The sequence below is a fragment of the Arachis ipaensis genome, chromosome B4 (genome assembly GCF_059453495.1).
Source record: "Arachis ipaensis isolate K30076 ecotype BB chromosome B4, ASM5945349v1, whole genome shotgun sequence".
Lineage (NCBI taxonomy): Eukaryota > Viridiplantae > Streptophyta > Magnoliopsida > Fabales > Fabaceae > Arachis > Arachis ipaensis.
In genome coordinates this window covers 103,608,312-103,623,353 of record NC_142439.1, presented here as the reverse complement: position 1 = coordinate 103,623,353, position 15,042 = coordinate 103,608,312, and positions in this window count along the sequence as shown.

Genomic DNA, 15,042 nt, shown 5'->3' with positions numbered 1-15,042 from the left:
TGATTCAGGCTGAAAAAGGACTGCTAATGCTGTTGGATTCTGACCTCTCTGCACTCGGAATGGAATTTCGGGAGCTACAGGAGTCCAAATGGCGCGCTTCCAATTGAGTTGGAAAGTAGACATCCAGGTCTTTCCAGCAATATATAATAGTCCATACTTTGCTCAATGATAGATGACGTAAACTGGTGTTCAACGCCAGTTCCATGTTGCAATCTGGCGTCCAGCGCCAGAAACAAGTTACAAGTTGGAGTTCAACGCTAGAAACAGGTTACAACCTGGCGTTGAATGCCCAAAACAGCCCATGCACATGAGAAGCTTAAGTCTCAGCCCCATCACACACCAAGTGGGCCCCAGAAGTGGATTTCTGCACCATCTATCATAGTTTACTCATTTTCTGTAAACCTAGGTTTCTAGTTTAGTATTTAAACAACTTTTAGAGATTTATTTTGTATCTCATGACATTTTAGATCTGAACTTTGTACCTTTTGACGGCATGAGTCTCTAAACTCCATTGTTAGGGGTGAGGAGCTCTGCTGTGTCTCGATGAATTAATGCAAGTATTTCTGTTTTCCATTCAAACATGCGTGTTCCTATCTAAGATATCCATTCGCACTTCAATATGAATGTGATGAACGTGATAATCATCATCATTCCTCCACGAACGCGTGCCTGACAACCACTTACGTTCCACCGTAGAATGAATGAATATCTCTTAGATCTCTTAATCATAATCTTCGTGGTATAAGCTAGATTGATGGCAGCATTCAAGAAAATCCGAAAAGTCTAAACCTTGTCTGTGGTATTCCGAGTAGGATTCAGGGATTGAATGACTGTGACGAGCTTCAAACTCACGAGTGCTGGGGGTAGTGACAGACACAAAAGGATAGTAAATCCTATTCCGGTACGATTGAGAACCTGCAGATGATTAGCCGTGCGGTGACAGCGCATCTGGACCCTTTTCACTGGAAGGATAGATGGTAGCCATTGACAACGGTGATCCACCAACACACAGCTTGCCATAGGAGGACGTGCGTGCGTGAATCAGAAAACAGAGGAAAGCAGAATTTCAGAAGACAAAGCATCTCCAAAACTCCAACATATTCTCCATCATTGCATACAAGTATAATTTGTGTTCTGCCCTTTTATTCCTTGCAATCAAATTTGATAAGTGAATCATTTTATTGTTTTCCTGACTAAGAGTTACAAGATAACCATAGATTGCTTCAAGCTAACAATCTCCATGGGATCGACCCTTACTCACGTAAGGTATTACTTGGACGACCCAGTGCACTTGCTGGTTAGTGGTACGAGTTGTAAAAAGTGTGATTTACAATTCGTGCACCACTCAACACCAATGTTTTATTTTCTTTGTAGTTAGTTGTTGCATTTGCATGTTTGATTGCATATTTGTTTGATTTTGTGCATATTTTACCACCACTTGGTTAAAGTAATATTTTCTTTTTCAAGAAACTTTTTAGAGTATTTCACTAATTTGAATAAATTTTTTTGTTAAACTTGTTTGAAGAAATTTTATTTTGGAACATGGTTTAGAGCTCGAACACACAAAACCAGTGAGATTTTGAGCTTATTTGAATTGGTTGCATTTTATCAACCAATATTTTATTTTTGGTGTGTGTTTTTCTCTCTAAAATTGTGATCTTTGTCTTGCTTAATTCTATATTTCCATGGTTTGATGTATGCATGTACTTATATGATTGAGGCCTTGTTTCACTAAGCTTACATACCCATATGGCCTTAACCTTTCATTATCCTTTGCAAACCTATTTTGAGCCTATTTTACCCCTTTGTTCTTTACTTTAGCACATCATTAACTCTAAGCAGAAAACAATAATGTCCTTAAATTTGAATCCTTGGTTAGTTTAGACTACTGAGAGTGCTCATGATTTAAGTGTGGGAAAAGTGGGTTTGGAAACATTTGGTTTGAGAATTGAGTATGTTAGAATTTTCTGAAAATGTGAAAGAATGTTGAGAATATGTTCATGCATTCAATACCTTAATCATATGCCTTGAGAAAAGCAAAAGAAAGAAAAATTATGATTTAAAAAAAATGATGAAAAAAAAAAGAAAAAAAAAAGAAAAATAAAGGAGAAAAAGAAAAGAAAAAGAGCAAATAAGTAAAAGGGGACAAAATGCCCCAAAGTAAATGGTGAAAGCAATGCATATGTACTGTACTTGAAATTAGGATGCATGAATATGTGGAAAACATGGCTAATGGATAGTTAGATGTGGTATTATGATTACATGAGTTGTCTAAAGTTAAGTGGAAAGTTTAAGTTAATTAAGGATTCAGATTTTAGTCCACTTGGCCAAATACAATCCTACCTTGACCCTAACCCTATTACAACCCTTAAAAGACCTCTTGATATGTGTATTTGTGCATTAAATTTCTGTTGATTGTTAGATGAAGATAAAGCCTTAGAAAGCAAGATTAGTAGAGAATTGAGAGAGTCGAACCTTAAACACTTGAGTGATTAAAGTGTATACACTTCCGGTGAGGGTTCGATGCTTGATTCTTTGTTCCTGACTTTCATAAGCTATTTTCTTCTGCAAGTTTACTTGTACTTTATTTTACGATTTGAATTAGTGAAATCTAGTTCATATTTGTTCTTGAAAGATTTGTTTACTTTTAACCAAGTAGGTAGAAACATTTTGCATATAGTTGCATTCATATAGATAGGTTGCATTTCATACATTCTACCATTCCTCTTCACTCTTATAGCTTCTCTTGAGCTTAGCATGAGGACATGCTAATATTTAAGTGTGGAGAGATTGATAAACCACTATTTTATGTTTATCTTATGCTCAATTGAGTGGTTTATATCAATTCTTTACTCACTTATTCATATAAACTGCATGGTTTTACATTTTCCTTCCTGATTTTGTGCTATGATTGAAAACATGTTTTTTTGGTCTTAAATTTGCTTTGTTTAATCCTCTCTTATTACCATTCGATGCCATGATATGTGTGTTAAGTGTTTTCAGAGATTACCGGGCAGGAATGGCTTAGAGGATGGAAAGGAAGCATGCAAAAATGGAAGGAATACAAGATACTGAAGGAACTGCTAAAGCTGTCCAGCCTGACCTCTTAGTACTAAATCGATCATAACTTAAGCTACAGAGGTTCAAATGATGCGGTTTTAATTGCGTTGGAAAGCTAATGTCCGAGGCTTCACAACCATATATAATTTGCCATAACTGCACCAAATCCAGAGGACGCGCATGCGTGGAACACGCGGACGCATGACCTGGCAAAAACCCAATCCACGCTAACGCATAGACGACGCTTCCGCGTGACTTTGCAGCGACCTGTACGTACCAGAAATTGCTGGGGGTGATTTTTGGGCTATTTTTGACCCAGTTTTTGGCCCAAAAAACATAGATTAGAGGCTATAAAGTAGGGGGAGTCCATTCATTCAAAAATACAACAAGACACAACTTTCATTCACATAATTTTAGGTTTAGATGTAGCTTTTAGAGAGAGAAGCTCTCTCCTCTCTCTTAGGATTTAGGATTAGGATTAGGATTTAGGATTTCTATTATGATTAGGCTACTTCTCTTCATTCCAGGTTCAATGTTCCTTTAATTTATTTTCTACTTTTATTTATTCTATTACTTTAATTGTTATTTATCTTTTCAATTTGGCTTATGAACTTCATGTTAGAGTTGATTTATTTATTTAATATAATTTGAGGTATTTCAGATTTAATATTTCTTTCTTTATTTATGTTACTGATGCTTCCAATCTGAAGGCATTTTTATTCGAGTAGATTTTCTCCCTTTTTGCTTTTGTTAAGTAATTGGTAACACTTGAGTTATCAAACTCTGCAGTTAATTGAAAATTAGGAATTGTTGATTGATTTGGATCGCTCTAAAGCTAGTCTTTCCACAGGAGTTGACTAGGACTTGATGATCAAATTGATTGGTCCACTTGACTTTCCTTTATTTAGTAAGGGTTAACTAAGTGGGAGCAATAACAATTCTCATCACACCTGAAAAGGATAACTAGGATGGAATTTCCAGTTCTTATACCTTGCAAGAGATTTTTATAATTATTAATTTATCTTTCTTGCCATTTAAATTACTTGTTCCCTATTTCAAAAACCCAAAAATACAGCTTTTTTCATAACCAATAATAAATCATACTTCCCTGCGATTCCTTGAGAAGACGACACGAGGTTTAAATACTTCGGTTATAAATTTTATTGGGTTTTGTTAGTTGTGACAACCAAAATTTTGTACGAAAGGATTTTCTGTTGGTTTAGAAACTATACTTACAACGCGATTACATTTGTGAATTTCTTTACTGCCAGAAATGAGTTCGTCACTAATCTGGTCACAACAGAAGTAATGTATCCACTATAATCCTCTGGCAAACATCTAGGATCGATTGAACATGATCATGATTTTGTAATTTGTTTCCAATTGTAGGTGATACTGACTAATTTATAATCTTGGCCAGGTAATAAGAGATTGAGCCATTTTTTTCACTGACTTGAGTTGGAACTTAATGCTTTGGACATAGATTGCAGAAGTTACAGAGAAGTAATTCATGGTTATGTTCCAAGTATTAGAAAATATGGTGTAGTAAGAAATTTTATTCTTGAAGGTGGTGGACATGGAAGCAACAAGACAAGTTGTGAGAGCCAAGTCGTTCTAGCACCATTCTTGACATTCTGTTGATTCTTTAATAGTGTTAGAGCTAAGCTTGTTGTAGAAGTCTCATCAATTGTGGTGGTTAAATCTGTGCGTGTTTTGGTCGTGGATTTAGAACCTTCTTGGATCTTTATTCAAATTGAGAAGGTACTTTTGATGCATCAAGATGATCTTCCATGCCAAGAGTTTAGATCGTAAGCTATGCCTGATACTTCCAGGTATTGTAGGTATTATCATCGAGCTTATCTAGAATAGGAACTAATGCTGGTTTGGTTGACGATGAACTAGAGAGAAGTAACACCATTGTTGTGTGAGCAAAAGCTTTAATCAAGGATCGAAAAGGGTGAAAAAATACAAAGGAAAGAAGGTTTAAGAAGTAGCTCTTGATACCATATTAGCTAATCTAATTGAGAAAGAAATAGAGAGTTTAAAGAGTAATAAAGACCGAATTCTATAATCTAAGTGTTAAAGAATACAACTACATTAAGATTAAATAATATAAGAGTATTAGAAATCTAAAAAACTAGGATTGGTATTGATATCAATACCCTTAATAAGATTTCTGAGATTAAAATAGAAAAATCTCCACCGTTATAAAAAAAACCATAATTATTTTGAATTATAGAAACTAACCTTGGTTCAAACTCCATTTTTCAAAGTTTAAAAAATATTCGCATTCATCATTTGTGAAAAGTTAAATTATATCATTTTTAAATAATATATAAAACTTAATATATATAATAAGAATTCATATTTAATTTTTTATATCATCTTCTATGCGATCACACTGCAGCGCGTGTATGAAAGTTTTAAATAAGAGATAAGTACTATTTTTGTCTCTAAGGCTATGTTTGGACTTTGGATGCACTACAGAGATAGAGATAAAGGGCAATACCATATTTTGTAATATGGTTGGTTATGATACAGGAACAAAATACACATCTTTGTACATGTCTCTTAGTTAAATTTCTATATCAGCCTCTACTTGGGACATATGGAAACACGGGATTTGGAAACCATTATAATGATTTTTTTTCCTTCTTTTCCCTTAATATATTTTGAAAATACCAGAGCTTGTCCTTCCTTTATCAAATCCCTAGCTTCATCTTCTCCTTCATTCTGCAACTGTGCAACCAACAAAGAAGAAGAGAAGGTTGTCCAATCTGGTGCCATTCCTTCTTTCTCTTCCTCTTCCTCTTCCTCTTCCTCTTCTTCTTCTTCTTCTTCTTCTTCTTCTTCTTCTTCTTCTTATCCAATCTAGTTTCATTCCTTCTTCTTCCTCTTCCTCTTCCTCTTCCTTCTTCTTCTTCAACAAAAAATCAATATTTACCTTGCTGTCATGACAACCTCCTGCTACTTGGTTATCGTCTGTGTTATCTTAGCTTCGTCGTCCCTAAAGCTAGCCTCCCTTTCATGCTTATTGGTGTCTTAACTGGAAAAGCAAGAGTAAAGAAGATGAAACGGCAAAGAAGACGAAAGAGGAGTATGAAGGTGGAGTAAAGAAAATGAAGGGTTAGAAAGATGAAGGAAGAGTATGAATGTAAAGTGAAGAAGTTAAAATTTTGAACTATCTGGAATTTGATTGAAAATGATTAAGAGGATACATGAAAGGATTTTATTTATTACGAAAAATATTTCAGTTTTTTTTTAAAAAGTCAAAAGCGTATATAATGTCTTTTGTTATGTATTTAGTTAACTGTATCTATCTTTCTAAACACAAAATAAAGGCATTTGACAAGTTTTTGTACATTGCTTCCAAACATAATATAGAAGCATAAAAATATTAGAGACTGTCTTTGTCTCTCTGTCTTTGTATCTTTGTCTCTATATTTTTGTCTTAGGTACAAGATCCAAATATAGCCTATAGTCTGGGGTCAAAATCAAAATTGTCCTTAGCCTTTTTTCTTATTTAAAATGGTCCTCAATGTTAAAATTGTTATTAAAACAATATTTTTGACCATTTTACCCTCACCTCTATAACCCTTTCTCCATCTCTATAAAATCATATCTCCGTTAATTTTCTCCTTCACCTTGCTCCTCTCGCCTCTAATCTGAAGTACCCTCCTTTCCTCGATCTCAACTTTCACTTCCTCTTTCTCGATTCCTGGAAGGTTAGCCTTGAAAACGTTCACCTTAGATATCTCCTTCCAGTTGATGCGGGTGTTGGTGATGGCGGTGGTCAAAGATTTTGGTTCTAGGCCTATTTCGAAGAAGCTTGGAATTAGCGATATTATTATTTTTTATTTGAAAAAAAAGTAGAGAACATCACAGAAATAAGAAGGTTTAGCTGTGTCTTTGTTTCATTTCTAATGGAATGCAGAGGAACGAAATTAGAGTGATGGTAGGTTTGGAGAACAGCAATGGCCATTTTAGCGGCGACGGCGGCAACAGAAAAGGAGAAATATGTAAACCCCACAAAATTAATAAATAATTAGTCAATAAATTAATCATTATTCAAAGAAATTACGAAATTAAATTTTTATAATTTAGAGAGAAAGAAATATTTAAAATATAAATTTCGACACTAATTTTAAAAATTTTGTCCCAAAAACGGGCCAACGGCCAAATCGGTTGAATCGAGCCCAAACTGGGCCCAATGCCCAACATATAAAAGATAAAGTTCGGACACTTCCTTCCCCAAAATCACATAGAGTACGCTGAACCTAGGGAAAGAAAGCTCCAGAAACCCTAGCCTTTGTCCCAAATTCAAACTTTAATATCTCTCAATTTGGAGTTCCAAACACTGCACCGTCTGTGGCCACGCGACCACCACGCCGAGCTCTACAAATCTATTTGAACAAAGTGGTAAAAAAATTTCATTTCTCACCCAGTTCTTCACCCTCTTCAATTTTGAAATTTTGAATCATTGGTATTGAGATATTATGTAATTTTGATGGTTTAGGTGAACTCTAGCAACGAAAAATTGTTGAGTTTTGCCTAATTGTTGATGGGTAATGGTATGGAACTCAAAACTCATGTGAATTCTTTAATTGTATGAGGTTAGATATTAAATTTGTGAATGTGTATGTAATGATGCGAAATTAGGTGGTATATATATGTGAATTGGAACCGAATTGATGAAGTTGGAGGCTTGAGTTTGAGTATTAGGAGCTGGAAATCCATTTGGTGGAGTCTTGGAGCTTCTGAATTGAGGATTTTGAGGTGTTCCAAGCTTAGTGAGGAATCGGCCAAGATACTGTTTTAGTTTCTCGTGGATAATGTGTAACGTAACGTAGGCTAGTTGACTATAGGATAGGTTGAATTATGTGAATTTTTAAGGATTAGTGATGATTGTTGGAAATTGTTAAATGAATTGAATGAATTTGTATGTTAACATGTTGTGGTATGAGATTAATTTATATGAATATAGTTGTTGTTTATTTACTTGAGGAATTGTTGAATATATATATATGAAATTGTTGAATAATTGAAGAAAAAATGGGTATTGGTATGAGCCGAAGTGGTTGGAAGGTACGTGTGCATGATTTGGAAACTTTTGGTGCTATTTTGGTTATAAGACTTTGCTTTAAAAATTGAGAATTTGGAAAGAATAGAAGTTTTGGTGTTTTTGGTAAAAAAAATTATTTTTGACCAAATTCGGTGGGCCATAACTCAGCTTCCAGAATCCCAAATTTCGTGAAACTTATTTCAAATGAAAATTGGATCCGTGAAGTTTATGCCATTCGAATAACGAATGAAAAATAATTTAAAACAAAAAAGTTATCCATATTTGAAGTTTGGTGCAAAAATCTGGTTTTCTGCAAACTTAGCAGTTTTGAAAGAAAAAGAGTGCATGCGTACGCAGATCCTTGCACGCGACGCAAAAATTCCCCCTGTGTTAGTGATGAGTCCATATTTGACGATAAATTTTAGATTGATTTGAGTAGATTTCATCATATAAACCCACATTTATTCATCCAAATAGCATACTTTTGTGTTCTCTTCCTAAATTGACCCTAATTGTGAAAACATACTCTTTTGTGCTTAATTTAGTCAATTTTATTCTATTTACATTCCATTCGATACCTTGATGTTGTTTGTGAGTGATTTTAGATGTATAAGATAGGAATGGCTTGATGAAAGTGGAAGAGAAGTATGGAATTGGGAGAAAACATGAAAAAATCAAAGGAGAAAACATGAAGAATTCAGCCCATGCCCACGCACACCTTCTGTGCCCACGCACAAGGGTCAAAATCAGCACCCGTGCCCACGCACAAGAAGAAAATCAGCAAGTGCGTACGCACACACCTGTGCGTATGCACAAGTCTCAGCGCATGACTCATTTATTGCAAATTGCTGGGGGCAATTTTTGGGCCTCCAGAGCCCAGTTTTGGACTTCCTGAAGCTGATTGAGTGCTATATCAAAGGGCCCTCTTTCCATGTGAGAGGGGGAGCAATTAGAGTTAGTTTATCATCATGTAGGTCATTTTCTAGAGAGAGAAGCTCCCCCTTCTCTTTAGAACTAGGGTTTCTTAGTTTAATTTCTTTGCAATTTCTCTTTTTAATTCTTGTTTCCATCAAGCTTCTTCGACCTTTTTTGGCTTTATTGTTTTAATTTTCTTAGTTTATCTTGTCATTTTTTCTATTTTTGCCACTTTTATGTATTTACACTCTTGTTATTTTGATTTCCATTTAATGCAATTTATGTTTCATGCTCTTTTATTGTTGAATTGAGTTATTATCTTACTTTCCTTACTTTTGGTAGTTATAGAATTTATATCTTTTGTTATTTTATCATGCTTTCTTTTCATGCCTACCAAGTATTTGATAAAATACTTGGTTGGGTTTTTTGCCTAGTTTTTCATACTCTTGGTTGGGAAATTGGGTGTTTGGGTGAACTTAAGTTGTAGATGTCCATTCTACATTGTGTGAAGATTGTTAATTGGTTTGGTTTCCACTAACTCTAAGCCTCCCATTAATAGAGTTGGCTAGGACTTATGGATTGGGATCAATTATGACCTTTTGACTAATCCTCGATGTTAGGATTGACTAATTGGGATTAATTCCACACAATTACCATGTTTATGGTCCATAACTAGGATAGGAATCCTTAATTACCCACTTTTTGCCAAGAGCTCTTTTCAGTAATTGAATTCCATTTTTATTGCTTTAAATGCTTTCATTTAATTTTTTTCCATTTAATTTCCATTTTCATTGCTTTAATTGCTTTCCTTTTAATTCCTTACTTGTTTCATTCCTTGATATTTACATTCCTTGTCTCATGCCATCAAATCTCCATTTCCCCCCATAGCCAATAACAAGAACATTTTATTGCAACTCCTAGGGAAGACGACCCGGGATTTAAAACTCCCGGTTATTTTGTGTTGATTGTGACATCTTTAGATTAAAATTTGAGTGAGCATTACTTGTTGGCTTGGAACTATACTTGCAACGCCAATCTTATTTTGAGAAAGATTCTAAGCCGACGGTTTTGCTTTATTAGTTGGTAACCTCACATACGCGGGCATGGTGTTGCGTATGCGGACCTTTCAATTTGAACGCTCGCGTATGTGAGCAGGGCACATGCGACATGGGTACTTTCATCCGTTTTGCAAGCTCGCGTACGCGGACCAGGGGTTGCATACGCGAGATTTCTAATTTCATATCCCGCCTAAGCCGACATGCCCTCTCGTACGCAAAACCCTTGTTTTGGCAAAAAATGATATTTTTAAATGTTTAACCAATCCTCTAACTTTTCAAACCTATATAATTACCTTCTAAGGTCTGATACCTAGTTTCTAATTATAGGAAGAGGGGTAAACCTATAGAGGGAATTAACCTGGTAGTGAAGAAAGATATGAAGTTTAATATGGTATGAATGATAGTGAAACTAATGTTAATTGATTGAGGTTAGTACGGAATGTCAAGATTATTATGAATGAAGGTTGTATTGATAATGATTGATTGATATTGAATGATTAATGGCATATGCACTTCTATTATTTGAGATACAAGTTTTCTTAGGTAGACATAGTGGCTTGCCATCACTTGCTCCAGGTTAAGACTCGATACTCTGTTGACCCTACGTCGCAAGATGTGACCGGGCACTTTAACTCCTCGGATTTCCCCCAATGAGATGATTAATGAATGATTTTGATTATATGCATAGACTCATGGCGATGCACACACGGAGGAATTGTCCAAGGTTAGCTATCTGACATGTTGGGTTTAGTTATATAATCGATAGATGAGACTCATCAACCATAAGGAAGGCATACATCATATGCATTTGTATGTTTTGCTTGAGTGTGCATTACTTTGGTTTGTGATGAGCGGATAATTTATACGCTTTTTGGCATTGTTTTTAATATGTTTTTAGTAGAATCTAGTTACTTTTAGGGATGTTTTTATTAGTTTTTATGTTAAATTTACATTTCTAGATTTTACTATGAGTTTTTGTGTTTTTCTATGATTTCAGGTATTTTTTGGCTGAAATTGAGGGACTTGAGCAAAAATCAGATTCAGAGGTTGAAGAAGGATTGCTGATGCTGTTGGATTCTGACCTCCCTACACTCAAAGTGGATTTTATGGAGCTACAAAACTCAAAATCACGCGCTTTCAATTGCGTTGGAAAGTAGACATCCAGGGCTTTCCAGCAATATATAATAGTCCATACTTTGGCTAAGTTTAGATGATGAAAAAGGGCGTTGAACGCCAGTTCTACACTGCTGTCTGGAGTTAAACGCCAGAAACACGTCACAAACCAGAGTTGAACGCCAAAAACACGTTACAACTTGACGTTCAACTCCAGAAAGAGCCTCTGCATGTGTAACATTCAAGCTCAGCCCAAGCACACACCAAGTGGGCCCCGGAAGTGGATTTATGCATCAATTACTTACTTCTATAAACCCTAGTAACTAGTTTAGTATAAATAGGACTTTTTACTATTGTATTTGACATCTTTAGAAGATCCTGGATTTTATTTTTGATCCGGTGATCACGTTTTGGGGGCTGGCCATTCGGCCATGCCTGGACCTTTCACTTATGTATCTTCAAATGGTAGAGTTTCTGCACTCCATAGATTAAGGTGTGGAGCTCTGCTGTTCCTCATGAATTAATGCAAAGTACTACTGTTTTTCTATTCTATTCAACTTATTCCGCTTCTAAGATATTCATTCGCACTTCAACATGAATGTGATGAACGTGACAATCATCATCATTTCCCCACGAACGCGTGCCTGACAACCACTTCCGTTCTATCTTCGATTGAATGATTATCTCTTGGATCTCTTAATCAGAATCTTCGTGGTATAAGCTAGATTGATGGCGGCATTCATGAGAATCTGGAAAGTGTAAACCTTATCTGTGGTATTTCGAGTAGGATTCTGGGATTGAATGACTGTGACGAACTTCAAACTCGCGAGTGCTGGGCGTAGTGACAGACGCAAAAGGAGGGTGAATCCTATTCCAGTATGATCGAGAACCTCAGATGATTAGCCGTGCTATGACAGAGCATTTGGACCATTTTCACAAGAGGATAGGATGCAGCCATTGACCACGGTGATGCCTCCAGACAATTAGCCATGCAGTGACAGCGCATCGGACCATTTTCCAGAGAGGATGAAAAGTAGCCATTGACAATGGTGATGTCCTTACATAAAGCCAGCCATAGAAAGGAGTAGGATTGATTGGATGAAGACAGCAGGAAAGCAGAAGTTCAGAGGGACAAAAGCATCTCTATACCTTTATCTGAAATTCTCACCAATGATATACATAAGTATTTCTATCTTTATTTTCTGTCTATTTATTACTTATTTTCGAAAACTCCATAACCATTTGATATCCGCCTGACTAAGATCTACAAGATGACCATAGCTTGCTTCATACCAACAATCTCCGTGGGATCGACCCTTACTCACGTAAGGTTTTATTACTTGGACGATCCAGTGCACTTGCTGGTTAGTTGTATCGAAGTTGTGAATGAAAAAGGATTAATTAAGATGTGCGTACAGAGTTTTTGGCGCCGTTGCCTGAGATCACAATTTTGTGCACCAAGTTTTTGGCGCCGTTGCCAGGGATTGTTCGAGTTTGGACAATTGACGGTTCATCTTGTTGCTCAGATTAGGTAATTTTCTTTTTGTTTTATTTTCAAAAAAATTTTTCAAAAATCTTCAAAAATTTCTCATCTGTTTTCAAAAAAAAAAAATTAAAAATTCTTTTAAAAAATTTTTATTATGTTGTTCAGAATTTTTAAGAATGAATTCTAGTGTTTCATGAAGCATGTTGAAGCCTGACTGGCTGTAAAGCCATGTCTAATTCTTTTGGATAGGGGCTTCCAACCATCAGCATAGAGGCAAGTTAATTTGATAATTAATGAGCAGTATATCTGAGTTACATTCTAAAGCTTAATTGGCTATTAAGCCATGTCTAACCCTCAGATTGGAGCTTTAGAATAAGAGTACAAGATTCCTGGAATTCATATTAAAAATTTTGAAATCCTTATTTTCTTTTTCCTATATGTTTTTTTCGAAAATAATATACAAAAATCCAAAAAAATTAATAAAATCATAAAAATAAAAAATATTTTGTGTTTCTTGTTTGAGTCTTGAGTCAATTGTAAGTTTGGTATCAATTGCATACTCATCTTGCATTTTTCGAAAATTGCATTCATGCATTGCATTTTTCATGATCTTCAAGTTGTTCTTGGTAAGTCTTCTTGTTTGATCTTGATGTTTTCTTGTTGTGTCTTTTCTTGTTTTCCATGTGCATTTTTGCATTCATAGTATCTGAACATGAAAGATTTCTAAGTTTGGTGTCTTGCATATTTTCTTTGCATTGAAAATTTTTCAAAAATATGTTCTTGATGTTCATCATGATCTTCAAAGTGTTCTTGTTGTTCATCTTGACATTCATAGCATTCTTGCATGCATTCATTGTTTTGATCCATAACTTTCATGCATTGCATCATTTTCATGTTTTTCTCTCTCATCATAAAAATTCAAAAATAAAAAAAAATATCTTTCCCTCTTTTCTCTCATAAAATTCGAAAATTTGAGTTGACTTTTTCAAAACTTTTTAAAATTTAGTTGTTTCTTATGAGTCAAATCAAATTTTCAATTTAAAAATCTTATCTTTTTCAAAATCTTTTTCAAAAATAAAATCTTTTTCATTTTTCTTATTTATTTTCGAAAATTATAAAAATATTTTTCAAAAATCTTTTTCTTAATTTTATCTCATAATTTTCGAAAATATCATCAACAATTAATGTTTTGATTCAAAAATTTCAAGTTTGTTACTTACTTGTTAAGAAAGATTCAAACTTTAAGTTCTAGAATCATATTTTGTGATTTCTTGTGAATCAAGTCATTAATTGTGATTTTAAAAATCAAATCTTTTTCAAAACTAATTTCAATCATATCTTTTCAAAAATATCTTCTTATCTTATCTTTTTCAAAAATTTGATTTTAAAATATCTTTTATAACTTCTTATCTTCTTATCTTTTCAAAATTGATTTTCAAATTTGTTTCAACTAACTAACTAACTTTTTGTTTGTTTCTTATCTTTTTCAAAACTACCTAACTAACTCTCTCTCTCTAATTTTCGAAAATATCTCCCTCTTTTTCAAAAATTCTTTTTAATTAACTAATTATTTTAATTTTTGATTTTAATTTTATTCCTAATTTTCGAAAATTACTAACCTTTTTCAAAAACTAATTTCGAAAATCACTAACCATTCTTCAAAAATAATTTTCGAAAATCCTCTTCCTCTCTCATCTCCTTCTATTTATGTATTCATCTATTAACACTTCTCTTCATCTCACATCTCTGCTCTCCTCACCCTTGTGTTTCTTTCTTTACATTACATTCTTTTCTTCTTCTACTCACCTAAGGGAACCTCTATACCTGGGTAAAAAGGATCCCTATTATTATTATTTTTCTATTCCCTCTTTTTCATATGAGCAAGAGCAAGGACAAGAATATTCTTGTTGAAGCAGATCCAGAACCTGAAAGGACTCTGAAGAGAAAACTAAAAGAAGCTAAATTACAACAAGCCAGCAAGCACCTGTCAGAAATTTTCAAACAAGAAGAGGAGATGGCAGCCGAAAATAATAATAATGCAAGAAGGATGCTTGGTGACTTTACTGCACCTAATTCCAATTTACACGGAAGAAGCATCTCCATCCCTACCATTGGAGCAAACAACTTTGAGCTGAAACCTCAACTAGTTTCTCTGATGCAGCAGAACTGCAAGTTTCATGGACTTCCATCTGAAGATCCTTTTCAGTTCTTAACTGAATTTTTGCAGATCTGTGATACTGTTAAGACTAATGGAGTAGATCCTGAAGTCTACAGGCTCATGCTTTTCCCTTTTGCTGTAAGAGACAGAGCTAGAGTATGGTTGGACTCTCAACCTAAGGATAGCCTGA